Source organism: Triticum aestivum, chromosome 4D, assembly GCF_018294505.1.
Source record: "Triticum aestivum cultivar Chinese Spring chromosome 4D, IWGSC CS RefSeq v2.1, whole genome shotgun sequence".
Classification (NCBI taxonomy): Eukaryota; Viridiplantae; Streptophyta; class Magnoliopsida; order Poales; family Poaceae; genus Triticum; species Triticum aestivum.
In genome coordinates, this window is record NC_057805.1 from 432,052,075 (window position 1) to 432,073,142 (window position 21,068).

The window sequence follows — 21,068 nt, forward strand, 5'->3', positions numbered from 1 at the left end:
GTTCCGGTCTGTGACAAGGAGTTCGGTTCTTTGAGAGGAGCGCGCAGGACTTGGGTCCCTCGAAATGTTGAGCACGAGCGAAACACCCACTGGGCCGGCTGGCGGCAATCCGGTGAAGCCGGTTGGCGAGCAGGCGGTCGTGCGGTTGTTCATTTGGTGAATGGTGGGCCGGGTTGATCGACCCGGTAGCCTTTGACATAGTGTATGAAGCGTAAAGGAGCTTTGGCCCGTTGTGCTGGCCAGCCGACAGCCAAAGCTGGATCTGTGGCTTTAGGGCGAAATGGGGGACCACGGCATCCTAACTTTATCAGGAATCACCAAGTAAGGCGGCGGGGTGGCGACCGAGCCGGCCAGCCCCCGAGCCCCCGGGTCGAGCGGGTCGGACCGGTGGCCGGGTTCAGTGGTATAGTGATGCAAGAAAATAGGGACACAATAAATTGGTCGACAAAAGGCAGCCCCCGAGTCTCGTTCGGGGACCCCATAGTTTCATGCGTTTTCAAAAGGCGATGATACATACGCTCGTGTGGCTAACTGTAAAACGGGCGGAGGAGTTCCGTGTTCCACGGCCGGGTCGTTTCTTCACTGGCGGTCTCCTTCTTGCACTTCCTTGACTTGCGTGCGTCGATGAGGTAGTAGGTGTTGCGGTCGCGCAAGGCCCTGCTCACGATGAATGGGCCCTCCCATGGAGGGGACAGCTTGTGCTGGCCTGCCTGCTCTTGGACGAGTCGGAGGATGAGGTCGCCATCGCGGAACGCGAGGGGCTTGATCTTCTTGCTGTGGTAGTGCCTCAGCCCGTGCTGGTAGATGGCCGAGCGACTGAGCGCCAGGAGGTGTGCTTCTTCGAGTAGGTCGACGCCATCTTCGCGGGCTTCTCTGGCTTCGGCTTCGGTGTACATCGTGACGCGCGGCGAGTCGAACTCGACATCGGTCGGGGTGACGGCTTCGGCTCCGTAGACGAGGAAGAACGGGGTGAACCCGGTCGACCGATTCGGCGTGGTGCGTAGACTCCAGAGAATGGCTGGCAACTCGTCAAGCCAGCTGCCGGGTGAGCGGATGAGTGGCTCGATGAGTCGCGGCTTGATGCCGGACAGGATGAGTCCATTGGCCCGCTCGACCTGCCCGTTGGACTACAGATGCGCAACGGAGGCCAAGTCGAGGCGGATGCTGGAGACGGAGCAGTATTGCTCGAGCACGCCCTTGGCAAAGTTGGTGCCGTTGTCGGTGATGATGTTGTTCGGCATTCCGTAGCGCACCGCTATGTCCTTGATGAACCGGACGGCTGTTGGCCCGTCCAGTTTCTTGACTGGTCTTGCCTCGATCCACTTGGTGAATTTGTCCACTGCCGCCAGCAAGTGCGTCATGCCGCCTCGAGCGGTTTTGAAGGGTCCCACCATGTCGAGTCCCCAGACCGCGAAGGGCCAGGCGATCGGTATGGTGCAGAGTGCTAACGCCGGCTGGTGGCTGCGTCTGCTGAAGCGCTGGTATCCCTCGCACTTGAGGACGAGCGAATCGGCATCTTGGAGGGCCGTGGGCCAGTAGAAACCATGGCGGAACGCCTTGGCCACCAGGGATCGTGATGCGGCGTGGTGCCCACACTCGCCCTGATATATGTCGAGGAGGATTTCAATGCCCCGCTCTTGCTCGACGCAGCATTGGAACACGCCGGTGGAGCTGCGCTTGACGAGCTCGTTGTTGATGATGCTGTAGGCGGACGCCTGGCGTTGCACTTGCCGAGCTTCGGTCTCGTCCATGGGGAGAACCCCGTTCTCCAAAAATTCTGATATTGGGAGGGCCCAAGATGGAGCCGTAACCACGGCGAAGACGGCCACCAGGGTGGGTTCCGATTCGGCAGCCCCCGAGCCGGGTTGAGCAGCCCCCGGGTCGGGGTTGGCGACGGATGGTGGCCAGGTCGAGCTGAGCAGCCCCCGGGTCGGGTTCAGCAGTCCTCGGGCCGGGTTGAGGTGCGGCCGGCTCGTCTGGAACATGGATGGACTCGGAGTCCGGCGATGGCTTGACGGACGGCTTGCGCAGGTGCTCGAGGGAGACGTCGGACGGGATGGCTTGTCGTGACGAGGCGATCTTGGCGAGCGTGTCGGCTGCTTCATTCTCTGCGCGCGGGACATGGAGGAACTCGCAGCCCTCGAAGGATCCGGACAGCTTCTGGACAAGGAAGCGGAAGCTTGCCATGTTCGAGTCGCGGGCGTCCCATTTGCCGGAGCATTGCTGCACCACCAGGTCCGAGTCGCCGTAGCACAGGATGCGCCGGATGCCGAGTTCCTTGCCAAGCCGGAGGCCGTGCACAAGAGCTTCATACTCGGCGACGTTGTTGGAGGCGGCGAAGTGGATCTGGAGCGCGTAGCGGAGCCGGTCGCCCTTCGGAGACGAAAGTACGATGCCGGCCCCCAAGCCGAGTCGCATCTTGGACCTGTCGAAGTGCATGCGCCAATGCGTCGAGTCGGGAGGCGGTGGCAAGTACTGGGTCTCGGTCCAGTTGACGAGGAAGTCAGCCAGGGCTTGAGACTTGATCGTGGTGCGGGGCTCGTAGAGGATGGTGTGGCCGGCTAGCTGGATCGCCAACTTGGCGACCCGGCCAGAGGCATCACGGCACCCGATGATTTCTCCGATAGGCGCCATGCTGATCACGGTCACAATGTGCTCTTGGAAATATTGCTTCAGCTTCTTGGCGGTGAAGTACACGCCATAACACATCTTCTGGTAGTGCGGGTAGTTCTGCTTGGAGATGGAGAGCACCTCGCTCAGGTAGTAGACTGGGCGCTGGTCGCTCGACCACCAGCACCGTGTTGACCGCCCGCGAGGTCACGGCTATGTAGAGCAATAGTGGCTCCTTGTCGGTCGGGACGGCTAGGACTGGCGCGGTGGAGAGCATGCGCTTGAGGTCTTGGAAGGCCTCGTCTGCCTTACCGTTCCATTCGAACGGGCTCGTCTTCTTCAACAGCTGGTATAGGGGTAGCGCCCTCTCGCCCAGCCGGCTTAGAAACCGGCTGACCGAGGCCAAGCATCCGGTGAACTTCTGGACATCGCGCAGCCGAGCCGGCTTGCGCATGCGCTTGATGGCCTTGATCTTCTCCGGGTTCGCCTTAATGCCGCGTTCCGAGACGAGGAAGCCGAGTAGCTTTCCGGCCGGGATGCCGAAGACGCATTTTTCCGGGTTAAGCTTGACCTTGTATTCGCGGAGGTTGGCGAAGGTTTCCGTCAAATCGTCGAGGAGCGTGAGGTGCTGCTTGGTCTTCACCACGATGTCGTCCATGTATACGTGGATATTGCGGCCGAGTTGCGGCAGCAGGCATTTCTGCATGGAGCGCTGGAAGGTGGCGCTGGCGTTCTTCAAGCCGAACGACATGGTGATGTAGAAATACGCCCCAAAGGGCGTGATGAAGGACGTCTTCAGGGCGTCGGACGGGTCCAGCTTGATCTGGTGGTAGCCGGAGTAAGCTTCCAGGAAGGACAGGAGCTCACACCCGGCGGTCGAGTCGATGACTTGGTCGATCCGCGGGAGGGCGAACGGATCCTTGGGACAGGCTTTGTTGAGGCTGGTGTAGTCGATACACATGCGCCAGGTCTTGTTCTTCTTCAGGACGAGGACTGGATTGGCCAGCCACTCGGGGTGAAACACTTCCATTATGAAGCCGGCCGCCAAAATCTTGGTGACCTCTTCACCAATGGTTCTTCTCTTCTCTTCAGAAAATCGTCGTAGGGGTTGACGGACAGGCTTGGCGTCCTTGCGGCCGTGAAGTTTGTGCTCGGCGTACGTCCTCGGGATACCCGGCATTTCCTTGGGGGTCCATGCGAAGATATCCCGATTCTCACGGAGGAAGTCGACGAGCTCGCCTTCCTATTTGCTGTCGAGGCGGGCGCCGATGACAACGTACTTGCTGCAGCTGGGGTCTTCTGGGTTGAGCTTCACTTTCTTGGTCTCCTTGGAGGGCTTGAAGGCGGCCTCGTCGGTCGGCTCCGGGGTCAGGATCGACGCGGCGGAGGCCTCGTCTGCCAGGGCGACGATCCGGTCGAGCTGGCGCCGCTCCTCGGCAATGACCAACGACTCGGCCAACTTGGCGCCGTCTCGGGCGCACTCCGGGGACTTGCGGTAATCGCCGGTGGTGGTGATGAGGCCCTTGGGACCCGGCATCTTCATCTTCAGGTACACGTTGTGGGGAACCGCCATGAACTTGGCGAGTGCGGGCCGGCCCAGCAACGCGTGATACGCGCTGGACAGGTCCACCACCTCGAACTAGATCGGTTCGCGCCGGAAGTGGCTGCTATCACCGAACAGGACATCTAGCCGGACCCGGCCAATGGGGGAGCAGGAGAGGCGGGGCATGATGTCGTGGAAGATCATGCGGGTTGGCTCCAGGTCCTCGGCCTTGAGGCCGAGCTTGGTCATCCTGTCACGGTAGAGGATGTTGATGCTGCTGCCGCCGTCAATGAGGACTCGGGAGAACTTGCATGTGCGCCGCACGACGATGGTGGGGTTGAGGACGAGGGCGTAACCACCCGGACTCGGCATGACTGCCGGGTGATCCTCCCGGGTCCAGGTGATCGGGCGATCCGACCAATGCATGAACTCCGGCTTGGCCGGGACGACGGTGTTCACCTCCTGCCGAAGGAGGCGCTCGCTGCGCTTGTCGTCCCCGAGGCTGGTGAACAAGACGTAGGCCGCGCTCTGGTCCAAGTAGGCGTCGTCGCGCATCGCGCCGCCAGCTAGAGGTGGCGGCGGAGGCGGAGGCGGCTGTCCCGCGCCAAGAGCCGGAGCCGGAGGAGGTGGGATGTCGCCCCTCATGATGCGCTTGGTGATGGCGCACTACCGAAGCGTGTGCGTGGAGGGTCTTGCGCCGCTGTGGTGCTTGTAGGGGGCGTCGAGTATCTGTTCGAAGCTCATGGCGGGTTGCCATGCCGTCTCGCCGGTTTGCCGGCGCTTCGCCGCTGGGTCCACCGCGGGGGCTCGGTGGCCGCGACGAGCTGGTTGTCATGACGCGGCGCCGGTTGGTCGGCCTTGCACTTGTTGTTCTGGTGATGCTGCTGCCGGCTGCTTTCGTCGGCCGGTTTCGGAGGGGGAACTGGCTTCGCCTTGCCGGCTTCATCTAGCGCCACCTGGATCTTTATGGCGGAGTCGGCGTTGGCGTACTTGTCCGCCGTCACCATGAGTGCGGCCATGGTGGCCGGCTCAGAGTGTAAGAGCTTGTGCTTGAGGAGGGTGCCGTCTCGGCACCCACTGACGAAGTACTGGATCGCCTGGACTTCATGGACGCCCTCGCAGCTGTTCCGGAGCTTGGTCCAGCGTGCGAGGTACTCGCGACCGGTCTCCGTAGGCCATTGCACGCACATGGCGAGCTGGCTAGGGCGGCCGGGTCGCTTGTAGGTCCCCGTGAAGTTGCGGACGAAGGCTTCCTCGAAGTCCACCCACGTGTTGATGCTGCCCATCGGCAGGCTGTTCAACCACATGCGGGCCGACCCTTGGAGCATGAGCGGTGCGTAGCGCACGGCGAGATGACGATTGGCACCGGTGATGCCAATGGCCGTGGTGTAGTCGGTGAGCCAGTCTTCTGGCTTCACCGTCCTGTTGTACTTGGGGGTGTCATGGGGGAGCATGAATCCTTTGGGGAAGGGCTCCTCCCGGATGCGCGGGCCGAAGCACGCCGTCTCGATAGCGCTGCTCTCCTCCACCTCCAGGGAGCGAGCGAGCTGATAGAGGCGGTGGCGAGCGTCGGCGTCGTCGATGGCGCGCGGGCCGAGTCGACTTGCGGCCAGGCCACGGGGGGCCGGGTCGGTTGGAGCCGGACGACGGCCATGCTGGCCGGGTCCGCGCTGAGTCTCTTGGACGGGCTCGTCGCCCAATCCGCCGGCGGCTGTAGCGGCCGGGTAGCGCCGAGTCCGGGCTCGGCCGTAGTGCGCCTCGCCGGGTGGCGAGGAAGCAGTGTGCTGAAGTTCACCGGGCCCGCCGAGGCGGGAGGAGCCGGATCCCGCCGGCTTGGCAAGCTGGTTGAGGCGGTCCTGCTAGGTGTTGGCGGCGTGTAGGAGTTCATGCATCCGCCCGATGCACTCTTTCACCACCTCACCCGCGAGCTGGTCCAGGCCGACCGCGGCTGCCTGGGCAGCGCGCATGTTCTTCGTTGGGGTCTCGTAGATGGTTGGGACGGCGCCGAGGGCCCGGCCGATCGCTCCTCCCCGGGCACGCACATCGGCGACCCGGCTTGGCTCGGTCGCGGTGTGCGTGAATCCGTAGGCGGTGTCATGCTCTAGCTGAGCGGCGTCCAGGCGACGCTGAGTGGCAGCGAGCGTCTCAGATAGGTCCAGCATCTGCTGGCGCCTTTCCTCGAGCTGGGTTCGAGCCTCGGCGACGTTGGTGGCGTCGACGTCGATGCCGATGGGGATGCGGAGGCTTTGCATCGCGGCATGCAACGGATCGGACGGCTCAATCCGATCCGCTGCGGCCCTAGCTTCGGCAGCCTTCCTCGTCTTGCTCGACAAGGAGGAGGCGCCATCTCCGGTGACGAAGACCTCCACAAGGACGTCCATTGACCCGGCGGAAATGCCGCCGCCGAGGGAGAGGGGAGAGTTGGAGTAGCTGAGCACCTCGCTGGGGTACTCGTCGGTCGCGGACGCATCAGAGATGCGCAGCGCGGCGAAGGAGGCGGCAAGCGCGCCGATGACGTCGTCCGCCAGCGCGACAGACTCGCCGGCGTAGGAGAAGGGCCCCGTCTGAAGCATGCTCCCGGCCAGCTCCTCGAGCTGCCCCACGGTGTGCGCCAACTATCGTGGTGGGCGCACGGCAGATGCCAATGGATGGCTAAAGAGAGCAGGATGCTCGAGGGCACTGGTGGGCACCAGAGGCGAGGTTGGCATGAGCGGGCGCGGGACGCCGGACATACCCAGGTTCGGGGCTCTCCGGAGAGATAATACCCCTAGTCCTGCCGAGTGTAGTTGGATGATCGATAGAACAATGTTGCTCCTGGAGCTGTATGGAGGAGGAAGGAAGCTGGCCAAGGCTTGGGCTGGTCCTTCTCCCCGGTGTTCTTGTTTTGTGGCTAGACCTCTCGCTTTCTCGTCGTCATGATCGTGGGCTCCCGGGGGGTGTTATAGTCCAACCCCCCGGGGTACAATGGTAATGTTACAAGTCGGTGGGTCCATATTGTCGGTGTCCGGGGTCCCGGGCTGGGTCCCGCTGAGGGCTTGTGGTTCGCCGGGTTCCCCTATGTGCGGGCCCCGCATGCCTAGGGGGACTGTGCGCCGTCTTGTTGATCGTCAGGGTGTGGCCGAGTCGAGTCGCATACAATGCTCTCCGTCAGGTTGCCGCTTGCTCTCGTCAGCGGTGAGGGCGGGGACGCTGTAGCCACGCCGGCCCCGGTCAGCGGGTAGGTGAGGGGCACTGTTGCCTCGTTCCTGCTGACCAGAGGCATGGGCGGGGCACTGTTGCCTTGGTCATCGTTGATTGAAGTCTCGTCCCCATCATATGGCCTGGATGGGACGGGAGTTGACCCGCGGCTGGTTTGCGTTGCATGCCATGGGTGGCGCTGGCTTGCTGAGGAGGCTTTGGTCGTGCCGGGTTCGGCTGTCTTGTGCCAGTTGTTGAGGCCGAGTCGACGCGTCTTGCCGGTCGGCTAGTCTGGCCGGCTTGCGGGGCTTGGCCGGGTCGAGCGACCCGGCCAAGCGCGCGCCGGCATTGAGGGAAGGTGCCAGCCCCGTTATATTTGAAGAGGATCCGGGTTCCGTTGCCTGTCCAGGATCCATCCCCCCGACAATACCCTTCCAGGATACGGCACAACGGAGACACAGGCGCAGACGTGCAGCAGGGACCCGCTCAAAGGTTTCCTTTTAGATTAAGACCCTGTGTAAACCTTTTTTACTGTCTCTTGTTGTTCACATCCTCCGGATACTCAATATAACTGAGATGGATGCTGACGTTATTGGCATTTTGCCACGTCAGAAAAATGCATGTACCTGGACACTCGGGGTTCATTATCAAGGGAGTTGCTCAGCCCGGTACATGTGGTAAAGACCGAATACCTTAGGGAGTGTTTGGCGTTGCGAGTTTGGCCTTATATGCATCAGCTCCGAATCATGTCTTTGATGAAATGTTGGGTTTGCCCGGCTCCCGCGTTTTTGCTACCTTACGTTCCGCTCTATCCGCTACGGTGGCACCGGGAGAACTACTGCGATTGTGCCCTAGTTCATCCGGATGAGCACCTCAGTAGAGAAAGCCGAAAACTTACTGTCATTATAAAGCGCGAGACTGGTCAACCACTCGATGACCTAGCGGAATCTTCGGGGTTCCTCCGCATTAACGAAGGGCCGGTTTTCCCGGCCATGTTTGTACGTGCACCGTATTTGGATAGCCGCGGAAATACCAGGGGCTATATAGTAGCCCCACTGTCAAACTCCTATGGTTAAGTGAAAGTGTTAAAGCACTATAGTCCGATTGCCTCATTCGCCGCGCTACCACCTCCTTAATGGACCAAGACGTTGGATCAAGTGTGAATACGCGCTTTTGCGAACACCCCCGCATTATATGCGTGGGGGCTGAAGCCGATGACTGCAAACTTTCAGGATATATATATATATATACATAAACGACCGCACAGGAGGCATAATAATACTTTCAGGCAAAAGTATATACACAGCCTTTATAATTCAAATAACATTGTTCTTACAATGGGAATACATGTCACTAGAACATAATATTTTTCGAGCATTGAGCATCAATTAAACGAGCGCCTTCAAGGACCTCCTCAAAATAGTGCTCGGCCGATAGCTAGCCTACCGCCGAACTCTGGGATGCAACAGTGGTGGCTTCCATCTCTACCCAGTACGTCTTGACACGGGCAAGAGCCATCCGCGCATCCTCTATGCACGCCGACCTCTTCACAGAGTCGATATGCGGCACAACACCAAGAAATTGTTGCACCAGGCCAAAATAACTATTCGGCCTCGGTCCCTCCGGCCAAAGGTGATCCACGACGGACCTCATAGCAAGTCTGGACAACCTATGGAGCTCGGCCCACTCGGCCATTTGTTCATTTAACAGCAGCGGACGCGTTGGAGTGCGGAACTATGACCAGAACGACCCTTCCACTACATGATCCTTCTGATCTTTGAAAAAATTGGTCGCATCAGCGGCACTCGCTGCTAAATCCAAGTACGCGTCTGCAGAACTCCAGAATTTATCCAAAGGGGCATACTTTGGGTCTCCAAACCTCTTCCGCAACAAAAACGGCTTCCCATCCACAATATCTCCGGCTTGACGGAGTTCCTCCTTTACCGCTCTGATTTGCGAGCGGGTTTCCTTGGCCGCTTCCATGGCCTCCTTCAGTCCCGCCGCCTTCGCTTGGCTTTCCTTTTCAAGAAGCTCATACCGGCCGGCGACATCTTTCAGCTCAATAGCCATGTTGGCTATTTTCTCATTGCTCTGGCAATGGGCAGCCTGTTCGGCTCTTAGCTCTTCGACCGCCTTTAGGGCGGCCGCATCACTCTTCCTGGCTTGTTCCTTGGCTCGAGCAAGCTCTGCCCGAAGGGTCTCCACGGCGACAGCTCCATCTGTAGTCACAGCATATTACAGATACTAGCATCATGCTCCTCTTATATGTATTGATCCTAGGAGAATACATACCTTGTGCCTCGTCAAGCCGCTTGTTTACAAGCACGATGTCGGCATCTGCCGCATCAAGTTGCCGCTTCAATTCGGCAAACTCACCGGTCCGGCCAGCCACCGGACCCGCAGCCACCTGCACATGAAATCAGCACGGTTATTACCTGGGACTATGATCCTCTATTTGCCATCTTTTTCGACAGGAACCAGATTCTCAGGGGCTACTATCTGCATGGGCCACACCTAGCCTGTGCGGTATCGTCCAAAAAATATATATTACTGAACGTACCTCAAAGCCTCTCAGCAGACTCATAAAAGCTTCATGCAACTCGCTTTCGGCGGATGAAATCCTCTCAACCACCGTGCCCCATTAGAGCACGATGCGTCTCCGAAGAACTGCTTGCTCCAGCAGATTCATCAGTGCGTCCGATCGCACACCAGACGGTTCCGGACTCTTTCTGTGGCTCTCCTGAGGAGCCGAATACCCTGGACTTCGGTTGGCTGAAGGTTTACCTTCTGGCCTTGGCGGATCAGGAGAAATCCTTCGCGACGACACCTCAGGGTCTCCCGCTTCACGAGGCAGGGAGGAACGGGGAGGTGTTTCGCTCTCCATCATCTCCGGAAGAAGTTCCCCCGAAGACGAATTCTGTCGAGAAGGGCTGCAATCCAAATTATTGGCCAAAAATGATGAACATATTTCTAAGCCATTCCTGGACTTTTGAATTAATTCATATTGTATTTGAATTTTGGGCATTTAAACACTATAAATAATTTAGATGCTCAAATGATGCTGAAATTAAATGTGGGCCACTGGAATAATCCACAGAGGGTCCACAAATTATTGCAGCATTTTACAAAATGCTTTAGTATTTTTACTAAAGCCAAAACAACAGTAGAAAAATAGAAAAGAGAACAAAATAGAAAAAACAAAGAGAGAAGAAAAACCCACCTGGCACTTACCACAGCCCACTGGTCGGCCCAGTGCTGTGCAGCCCAGCTGCCAATCATCGCCTACCTCGCGCCAGAAGGACGCAAGGCGCGTGGTCGTCGTGCGCCGGCCACCTCCACCTTGCCAGCCTGTCTCCTCGCTGCCCCGTGCGCCTAGAGGATGCCACGCACCCCCCTGGACCCCTGTCACTCCCTCTCGTACTCATCCCCTCCTCTGCCGCTCGCTCTCTCACCCACCCGAGCGCCACCGTCGCCGCCGCTCGCCGTAGCCGCGCTCACAGCCACCCCCTCGCCCCTCCGACGTGCCCATGAGCTCCGCGCCGTCGTCCTCGTCACCTCCACCGAGCCAAGCAAGCCGTGAAGCACCACAGTGACGCCATCGTCATCATCTGCACCAACGGGCGCCCGAGATCGCCGTCATCAATCTGTCGGCTCCGACACTTCCCCGAGCACACTGGGCTTCTCTGCGAGTCCTCTGTGAGCTCCTCTCCAATTCCTCCCTGTCCCCTTCCTCTAGCGCGTCCTCTAACACCGATTGCCGCCATGGCCGACGCTCTCTAGCGCTGAGCCTCATCGCCGCCGTGGCTACAGCACTCCGCGTGCTCCCAGGAGCCTACTGCACCCACTAGGTCGTCCGGAATCGCATCCACGCGTCTAGTACGTGCTTTCATGAACTCCGGCCGCCACCACGAGCTTGATTCCGGCGAGCTCGGTCGACTTTCAACCCCTCCTGCTTGCTCAGGTGGATGCGGCCGAGCACCAGATATGCGTAGGTGGCCTCCGCCGTCACTTTGATCATCAGAGGGCAATTCCCGAGCCGTTCCGCCGTCCATGGGCTCGCCGGCGGTTGATGTAACACCCCGGATGTAGCTTTCCATAATTGCCATTTCCGGCTATGTGTTGTGATATTTCCTGCATGGTTGGGTTTTTTTCTTTTGTTTTGCATTTTGTTCATGTCATGCATCTCATCTCATAGCATCACGCGCATTGCATCTGCATGTTTTCATAAAACTTGCATCCGCTCGTAGTTGCCGCTGCTCGCTTCTCTCCGTTGCGTTCGTTGACCTTCCGAGACCAACCGTGTTTTCGATTCCCTTTTGTCAAACCACCTAACCTCTCTCAGACCCCCTCGCGTGCGCGTCCGAAACCTGCCCCGGACCTGACCCGCTCAGTCATCATCGTTTGATTCGGATCATCCCCAAATATCCCTCAAATATCTTTGTTTTCTTCATTGGACTCCCCAACCTATTTATCTCGACCGTTTGGTTTTAATAGGAGGGTCCGATTAGCCCGTGACCAAAAATCCTTGCTATATATACTGCCTAACCCTAGATCCTAGGAGCCTTGTCCCATCGATCCCATCGCGCCGCCGCCACTCCTCCAGTCCCCTCTTCCTCGGGATCCCCTCCCGATCCAGCCCACCAACCAGCGCAAGCCACTTCTTCCCTCGATCCCGAATGGATCGTGTAGCTGCTCGAGGCCCCGAGCAGGAGCGCTCGGCCTCGTCCCCTCGCGCCACCGCCGCCGGCAACCAGCGCCACCAGGCCGTGCCCTGCTCCCTTCCTCCCCGTGCCGCTCTCTCGAAATCTCTCATCTCTCTCGCCTCACCCTCTCTGTCTCTTCACAGGGAATCAGTGGGATATGCCATGACCGCCCGCGGAAGCTCCGTCATCGCTAGGATCATGTTCCTCCGGCCCCGGCCTCGGATCCGACGTCTCCAGCCTCTCTGCTGCCTTGCTCGCCCGCGCCAAGACCTCGCCTCTGCTCCACCTCAAGGCATCACCGTCGCTGCCGGACTTCGTCGGTGAGCAGCGTTGCCGCCCTCCTTTCCCTGCCGTCCCTCTCGTTTCTCTTTGCTTTGCTCTCCCTCTCTCAACTCCCTGTTTCTTCTGGCCCAGCAGGAGTCAAGCCGCCGTCCAAGCCCGTTCCCGGCCAGATACGCCGCCCTTCACCCGCGTGCCCTCACCGGACCTCCTTCCTCCGCCAAGACCCAAGCCGCGCCATGGTCGCCGACCCCCTACCTCGCCTCGGATCACTCATGGGACGCCATCCAGTGCCCGGATCCGCACCTCCTCCGTGCCCCGCATCGCCTGAAGCTGACGCGCCCTGCATCGCTGGTTCTGTCTGCGTCCTCTGCATCGAGCAGCAGCTCGGGAACTAGCATCCCGCCCCGCGTTGACCAGTCCAGCGCCAGCCTGGACGAGCGCCACTCGCCGCGCGAGGCCTCCTCTGCTTCGCTCGCAGCCCAGATGCCCAGCGCCTCCTCAAGCCCAATGTGAGCAGCCCAGTCGATCCAGATTCAGCCCGTGTAGTTTTTTTTCCTTCCGCTGCGAATTTGTCCAATTATCCAGGAGTTTACAGATTTACAGAAAAGTCCCTCTAGATCATGCATTTAATAACTCACAAATGGTGCATCGGATTAAAATGATTTTAATATGTAACTTGCTTAGAATTTTGCCTAGTTTCATAATATGAAACTTTCATCCAGTTTAAAATGTTTAAATTGTTGTTTGGTTTAATTTGCTCAAATGCCGTTAAAATGGTTTATTTCATAGATAAATAACCGTAGCTCCAAATTTAATAAACTTTATATGTAAATGGGGTGGAAAAATGCATAGATTAACATGGTGCACTTTGTTTTACTGTTTAATAACATTAAAATTGTGTTTATGGCAGAACAGTACCAAATCTAAAATATGCACATGAGGATTTTCTGGAATTGTTGTTTGTTGTTCTGGACTCATTTAAACTTGCCTAGATAGGTAGTTTTCATATGCTTCACCCCTTGCCATGTTTAATAACATTTAATATTGTTGGGTACATAAATGAGAGAGAACTAAATAATTGATGTGGTGTTTCGTGAATATGCAACTCATTGCATATTGAGCTCCACTTAATTTGTAGTATTGTTTGTTGCACTTTGCCATGCCATGCCTCATTAAATCGGACATGCATCATACCTGTTTGTGCATCATGCCATGTGTATGTGGTGGTTGTTTACTATGTTGTTTGTTTCTTTCCGGGTTGCTTCTCTCGTTAGCTTTGGTTTCGTTCCGGAGTTGTGAGGATTCGTTCGACTACATCCGGTTGTCTTCTTCATGGACTCGTTCTTCTTCCTAGCGGGATTTCAGGCAAGATGACCATTACCCTCGATATCACTTCTATCTTTGCTTGCTAGTTGTTCGCTCTATCGCTATGTCGCGCTACCTACCACTTGTCATATCGTGCCTCCCATATTGCCATGTCCAGCCTCTAACCCACCTTCCTAGCAAACCGTTCTTTGGCTATGTTATCGCTTTTGCTCAGCCCCTCTTAAAGCGTTGTTAGTTGCAGGTGAAGTTGAAGATTGCTCCATGCTGGAACACCTTGACAGTTCGCTTTGAATAAAACTCCTCCAGCTAGGCCCAACCTTGGTTTTAACATTCGCCACCTAAGCCTTTTCCCCTTGGGTTCTGCAGACTCAAGGGTCATCTTTATTTTAACCCCCCCGGGGCCAGTGCTCCTTTGAGTGTTGGTCCAAACTAGAGCCCTTTGCAGCGCCACCTCGGGGAAACTTGAGGCCTGGTTTTAGTTGTACGGACTGCTGATCCGGTGTGCCCTGAGAACGAGATATGTGCATCTCCTATCGGGATTTGTCGGCACATTCGGGTGGTTTTGCTGGACTTGTTTTACCATTGTCGAAACGTCTTGTAACCGGGATTCCGAGTCTGATCGGGTCTTCCCGGGAGAAGGAATATCCTTCATTGACCGTGAGAGCTTATGATGGGCTAAGTTGGGACACCCCTGCAGGGTATAAACTTTCAAAAGCCGTGCCCGCGGTTATGTGGCAGATGGGAATTTGTTAATGTCCGGTTGTAGAGAACTTGACAATAGACTTAATTAAAATGCATCAACCGTGTGTGTAGCCGTGATGGTCTCTTTTCGGCAGAGTCCGGTAAGTGAACACGGTTCTTGTGTTATGGTTGTGCGTAAGTAGTTTCAGGATCACTTCTTGATCACTTCTAGCTTCACGACCGTTCCGTTGCTTCTCTTCTCGCTCTCTTTTGCGTATGTTAGCCACTATATATGCTTAGTGCCTGCTGCAGCTCCACCTCATTAGACCATCCTTTTCTATAAGCTTATATAGTCTTGATCTCGCGGGTGTGAGATTGCTGAGTCCTCGTGACTCACAGATACTTCCAAACAGTTGCAGGTGCCGTTGACGCCAGTGCAGGCGATGCTACCGAACTCAAGTGGGAGTTCGACGAGGAACTTGGTCGTTACTACGTTTCGTTTCCTGATGATCAGTAGCGGAGCCCAGCTGGGACGATCGGGGATCTAGCATTTGGGGTTGTCTTCTTTTACTTTGGTTCCGTAGTCGGACCTTGATTGTATTCTGGATGATGTATGTTTAACTTGTTATTTGTGTGAAGTGGCAATTGTAAGCCAACTCTTTATCCCATTCTTGTTCATTACATGGGATTGTGTGAAGAGGACCCTTCTTGTGACAAAACCACCATGCGGTTATGCCTCCAAGTCGTGCCTCGACACGTGGGAGATATAGCCGCATCGTGGGTGTTACAAGTTCGTATCAGAGCCATCCCCTACTTAGGAGCCCCCTGCTTGATCGAATCACTGACGTTGTTGAGTCTAGAACAAAAATGTTTTGAGTCTTAGGATTATATATATCGGAGAGTAGGATTCTTTTTACTCCTCTGCCCCTTCGTCGCTCTGGTGAGGCCTCCTGACGTAGATGCTTTGTCTTTCCTCTCCTCAAATTTCACTAAATTTCTTTTTAGGATCACGCGGGTATCTTGGGATCGTTCCGATATTCTTGTGACGAGAACATTGTTCTTGGTACCTCTTGACATTTAGGGGTTGTGGCAGTGTCCCGGGGAGTTGAGCTCCAAGGTGTTGTCGTCACAATTTTATCGTTGCAGTTCTGGAATACCCGAGTTTCGCCGACATCGAAAATCTCTTTTATGCAGTTGTTGGTGAGACCACCTCGACGCCACCCAGTACTGGGGCAGGAGTTCGGGAGTATTGCCATAACTCGTATAACGGATGCTTTTCGAAGGTTGAGGTACACGATTTCCGGAGTTTTTCTTGGTTATGTGTTGACGGATGGATACAGCCGGATCTAGGTATTGTTAGTTTGGGTGAGATATATTGCGTCCCCTGTATCCCCAACATCTATTGCATAACCAAAAAGTTTCGGGAGTTTATAGGTGGGAATTCAAGTAGCTCCTAGAATATCTTTTCGACAGATGCATGATTTGAGATTGGGGTCCAACGTCTAGTGGTTCGCTTTTCACGGTCGATTTACAGTGTTCGCGAGGCATCTTAAAGAATCCTTGGCTATGCCGATTCGGGGACGTCTTGTTTGTCATTCGTGACGTCCGCTGTACGTCGTGCCCGTGGGGCCTCATCACGAACACTTTGGGCGGAATCTCTATCATATGTTTGTTTCCGGCTTATTCTGCATGCCAAATCCTTTATTTTTGTTTTGTTTTGTGGTATTCGAGTTGCTTCAATGCCAAGTGTTGATTCCATACCTTATTCTAAGCGGTGTTCTCATATTTCTATGTGGATGCTAATCCTTCTTGTTCATCAAGGTTGTCTTTTCAATTCTTTTCAACCGGTGTGCTTCTCTTCAAGTGGATCTGATCATTGCAACATTCGCAAGATCATCCCTCAGTTTTTCCCAACGGTGTTTGTTTCAACCGTCCCAAGTTGCCTTTGTTTTTCCCTCCCTCCCACCCTTTTCGTCAAGAACTCATATATCCCTAACCAAGTATCCATTTTATTGAGTGAAGTTTCTTCATTCTTTTCCTTTAATGTCTTTATCCGGTGATTTCTCATGAAGTCGCTAAGGAAGCTTCAACCTTATCATTGTTCCATTCTAATTTTCTTCTCCGGTGGATTTAATTCAAGATTTTGGTGTTGATCTTATCCCTTTTCCTCTTTTCACAATGCTTTCCCATTCCGGTGCACCAATTAATCATTCACCTCTAGCTATTCATTTGTTCCAGAGTGTTGAAGATATCTCAGAAGATTCAAGTTTCCATTCTCAATTCACTCAAGTTCTTTTGAGGATGCTATCTCATTCAAGCCATTTAATTCAACCGGTGCAATCTCCCTTTTCATGTAATCATTTCAACGGTGTTTCTTTTGAGTGGGCCCTAACCCACAAGTCTTTCCCCGGGATCTTACCTGACTCTTCTAATTCTTTTCAGAGTTATGCTCAAATTCATTGCAAAGTTTGACGTAAGAACGAATTATCATCAGTCAAATGTCTTTCTCCAAGATCTTTAAAATTCTTTTCATCATTGGTTCAACCTTTCTAATTTTCATTCCGGAGTGCCTAAAAATTCATGGTGGTGTTTCTCGTCATCATTCTCAACATTTGAAGAACGAAGAAGAATTTATCTTGAATCTTGGTCTGTTCTCTTGAAGATTCATAGTTCTAGCTTTATGCCATCCTCTCATAATTGTTTATTATTGCGAGAATTCTTTTCATGCCCATCCGGAGCATTTCATGAGTTGTTTCCATTTTTTCCTCCGAAGGCCATCATTTCATAATTCCTCATTCTCAGCTTTCAGCTCCCGTTCTCCAAATCTTACCGATGCATCATTCAAGTATTCTCTAATCAGCTCGTGATCTCTTCGTTCTCACGTATTTAAATTCTGTCAAGTATCTTTATTCGTTTTCTAATTCTTCCCGATGAATTGCGCCTTTGCTACTTTCATTTCCAATTCTTACGGTGGTTCATTCAAGAGTTCTCTTCCTTGGTTATCCTATCAATTCATTCATTCTTTCCAAATCCTACCGGCGGTTCATTGAAGTCTTTTCTCAAGTTTGCGCTATATCTATATTAATCCTTTCTACGAGAATAAGTAGTATGGCAAATTCGTTGTTCATCATCAATTTAAATTGGTGAAGGATGCGCATAACATAATTCTATTCTTGCTTCATCCAAGTGATTAATTTCTTCTTTCCGGAGTTGTTCATCATATTACATTTTTGGTTCGAGATGCTTCATCTTTTCTTTTCGGAGTTCCAAGTTTTCTCGGTTATCTCGTCACGAAGCTCCATCTAAATCATTGCAATGCTTCAATTGTTGTTCTTTTCTACCTTCACTTCCTTCCTACCATTTCTTTTCTTACCGGAGTTCTTCATAGAGGCTCTACAGGGTAGTTCGTTAAGGATTCTTTTCATTCTTCATTTGTTCTTCAAGATTTCTCTCGGAGCTACGATCCGCTAAACTTTACTCAAAATTTAACATGATGTTCAACACATGTTTTGTTTTGAGGAGTTCAAGCATTCTTCATCTTGCATTCTAGGGCAATTCTTTCTACCTTGTCTTTTGAAATGGTGTGATGTCATTCTTGATAATTTCCCTTCGAGTTTCATGATTCACAAGTTAGCAAGAATGAGGTATTTAAACCCATCATTTTCTTCCTTGGAGTTATCTTGGGTTATATTTCACCTAAAGCCTTCCCTAAGGAACGTTGCTATTGTGGTGCTCATCAATGATCCAAGTTTCTCCTTCTCTTCTCGGTGAAAGAGCTTCATCTCCGTGTTGCTCTCAAGCAACCAAATTGTTTTCCATAGTGGCATGTATTCACCTCTAAGTTTTGAGTTGTTTCCATAAGCCCACAACAAGCTTATTCTTACCGTTGTTGTTTTTCAAACAACTCCGTTCAATCCTACTTCGTAAGGATGCTCTTTCAAATTCATTTATGGTAGGAGATGTTGGTTTCATTCTTCGTTCTATTCATTCCAACTATCTTCTATTATTTCTTCCGGAGGCATTGTGATGTTGCTCGCTTCGACCCATCATCTTTGTCAAGATCATGTTATTTTATTGCTTATCCATTTAACCGGAGTGTTCTGTCTATCATTCCTCTTTTAACCGGAGTCTCATCCAAGTGCTTTCATTTTGCCAAGTTCATATTTTGTTCCTTCCATTTCCAACCGGAGTGTTGTCGCAATTGTTCTTTATCGTTCCTTGTACATCTTGTTTCAACCAGAGTGCTTGCATGTACTTCTTGTCCATTGTAACCCTTTTCTTATGTCTTTCAACCTACAAGGTTCTCTTGGTGTTCCTTTTTCCGTTTACTACGGAGTGCTCTCAATTCGCTCATCTCCGTTGTGTCATTTCTTTCGAGCTATTGAACTTTCAAGGTTCTTTGGGTTCACTCGTTTGTCAAGAAGCACTTTGTTTTGCCTCTTCTCTTCCGCTTTTCTGCGGTGCAATCCTAGATCTCGGGACGAGATCCTCTTGTAGTGGTGGAGTGTTGTAACACCCCGGATGTAACATTCCATAATTCTAACTCCAACTCTTGCCATTTCCGGCTATGTGTTGTGATATTTCCTTCGTGGTTGGGTTTTTGTCTTTTGTTTTGCATTTTGTTCATGTCATGCATCTCATCTCATAGCATCACGCGCATTGCATCTGCATGTTTTCATAAAACTTGCATCCGCTCATAGTTGCCGCTGCTCGCTTCTCTCCGTTGCGTTCGTTGACCGTTCCGAGACCAACCGTGTTTTCGATTCCCATTTGTCAAACCACCTAACCTCTCTCAGACCCCCTCGCGTGCGCGTCCGAAACCTGCCCCGGACCTGACCCGCTCAGTCATCATCGTTTGATTCGGATCATCCCCAAATATCCCTCAAATATCTTTGTTTTCTTCATTGGACTCCCCAACCTATTTATCTCGACCGTTTGATTTAATCGGAGGGTCCGATTAGCCCCTGACCAAAAATCCTTGCTATATATACTGCCTAACCCTAGATCCTAGGAGCCTTGTCTCATCGATCCCATCGTGCCGCCGCCACTCCTCCAGTCCCCTCTTCCTCGGGATCCCCTCCCGATCCAGCCCACCAACCAGCGCAAGCCACTTCTTCCCTCGATCCGGAATGGATCGTGTAGCTGCTCGAGGCCCCGAGCAGGAGCGCTCGGCCTCGTCCCCTCGCGCCACCACCGCCGGCAACCAGGGCCACCAGGCCGTGCCCTGCTCCCTACCTCCCCGTGCCGCTCTCTCGAAATCTCTCATCTCTCTCGCCTCACCCTCTCTGTCTCTTCACAGGGAACGAGTGGGATATGCCATGGCCGCCCGCGGAAGCTCCGTCATCGCCGGGATCAAGTTCCTCCGGCCCCGGCCTCGAATCCGACGTCTCCAGCCTCCCTGCTGCCTTGCTCGCCCGCGCCAAGACCTCGCCTCTGCTCCACCTCAAGGCCTCGCCGTCGCTGCCGGACTTTGCCGGTGAGCAGTGTTGCCGCCCTCCTTTCCCTGCTGTCCCTCAACTTTCTCTTTGCTTTGCTTTCCCTCTCTCAACTCCCTGTTTCTTTTGCCCCAGCAGGAGTCAAGCCGCCGTCCAAGCCCGTTCCCGGCTAGATCCGCCCGCCCTTCACCCGCGTGCCCTCGCCGGACCTCCTTCCTCCGCCAAGACTAAAGCCGCGCCATGGCCGCCGACCCCCTGCCTCGTCTCAGATCTCTCATGGGACGCCATCCAGTGCCCGGATCCGCACCTCCTCCGGTTCTGTCTGCGTCCTCTGCATCGAGCAGCAGATCGGAACGAGCACCCCGCCCCGCGTTGACCAGTCCAGCGCCAGCCTGGACGAGCGCCACTCGCCGCGCGAGGCCTCCTCTGCTTCGCTCGCAGCCCAGATGCCCAGCGCCTCCTCAAGCCCAATGTGAGCAGCCCAGTCGATCCAGATTCTGCCCATGTAGTTTTTTTCCTTCCGCTGCGAATTTGTCCAATTATCCAGGAGTTTGCAGATTTACAGAAAAGTCCCTCTAGATCATGCATTTAATAACTCACAAATGGTGCATCGGATTAAAATGATTTTAATATGTAACTTGCTTAGAATTTTGCCTAGTTTCATAATATGAAACTTTCATCCAGGTTTAAAATGTTTAAATTGTTGTTTGCTTTAATTTGCTCAAATGCCTTGTTAAAATGATTTATTTCATAGCTAAATAACCGTAGCTCCAAATTTAATAAACTTTATATGTAAATGGGGAGGAAAAATGCATAGATTAACATGGTGCACTTTGTTTTACTGTTTAATAACATTAAAATTGTGTTTATCGCAGAACAGTGCCAAATCTAAAATATGCACATGAGGATTTTCTGGAATTGTTGTTTGTTGTTCCGGCCTCATTTAAACTTGCCTAGATAGGTTGTTTTCATATGCTTCACCCCTTGCCATGTTTAATAACATTTAAAATTGTTGGGTACATAAATGAGAGAACTAAATAATTGATGTGGTGTTTCGTCAATATGCAACTCATTGCATATTGAGCTCCACTTAATTTGTAGTATTGTTTGTTGCACTTTGCCATGCCGTGCCTCATTAAATTGGACATGCATAAGACTTGTTTGTGCATCATGCCATGTGTATGTGGTGGTTGTTTACTATGTTGTTTGTTTCTTTCCGGGTTGCTTCTCTCGTTAGCTTCGGTTTTGTTCTGAAGTTGTGAGGATTCGTTCGACTGCATCTGTTTATCTTCTTCATGGACTCGTTCTTCT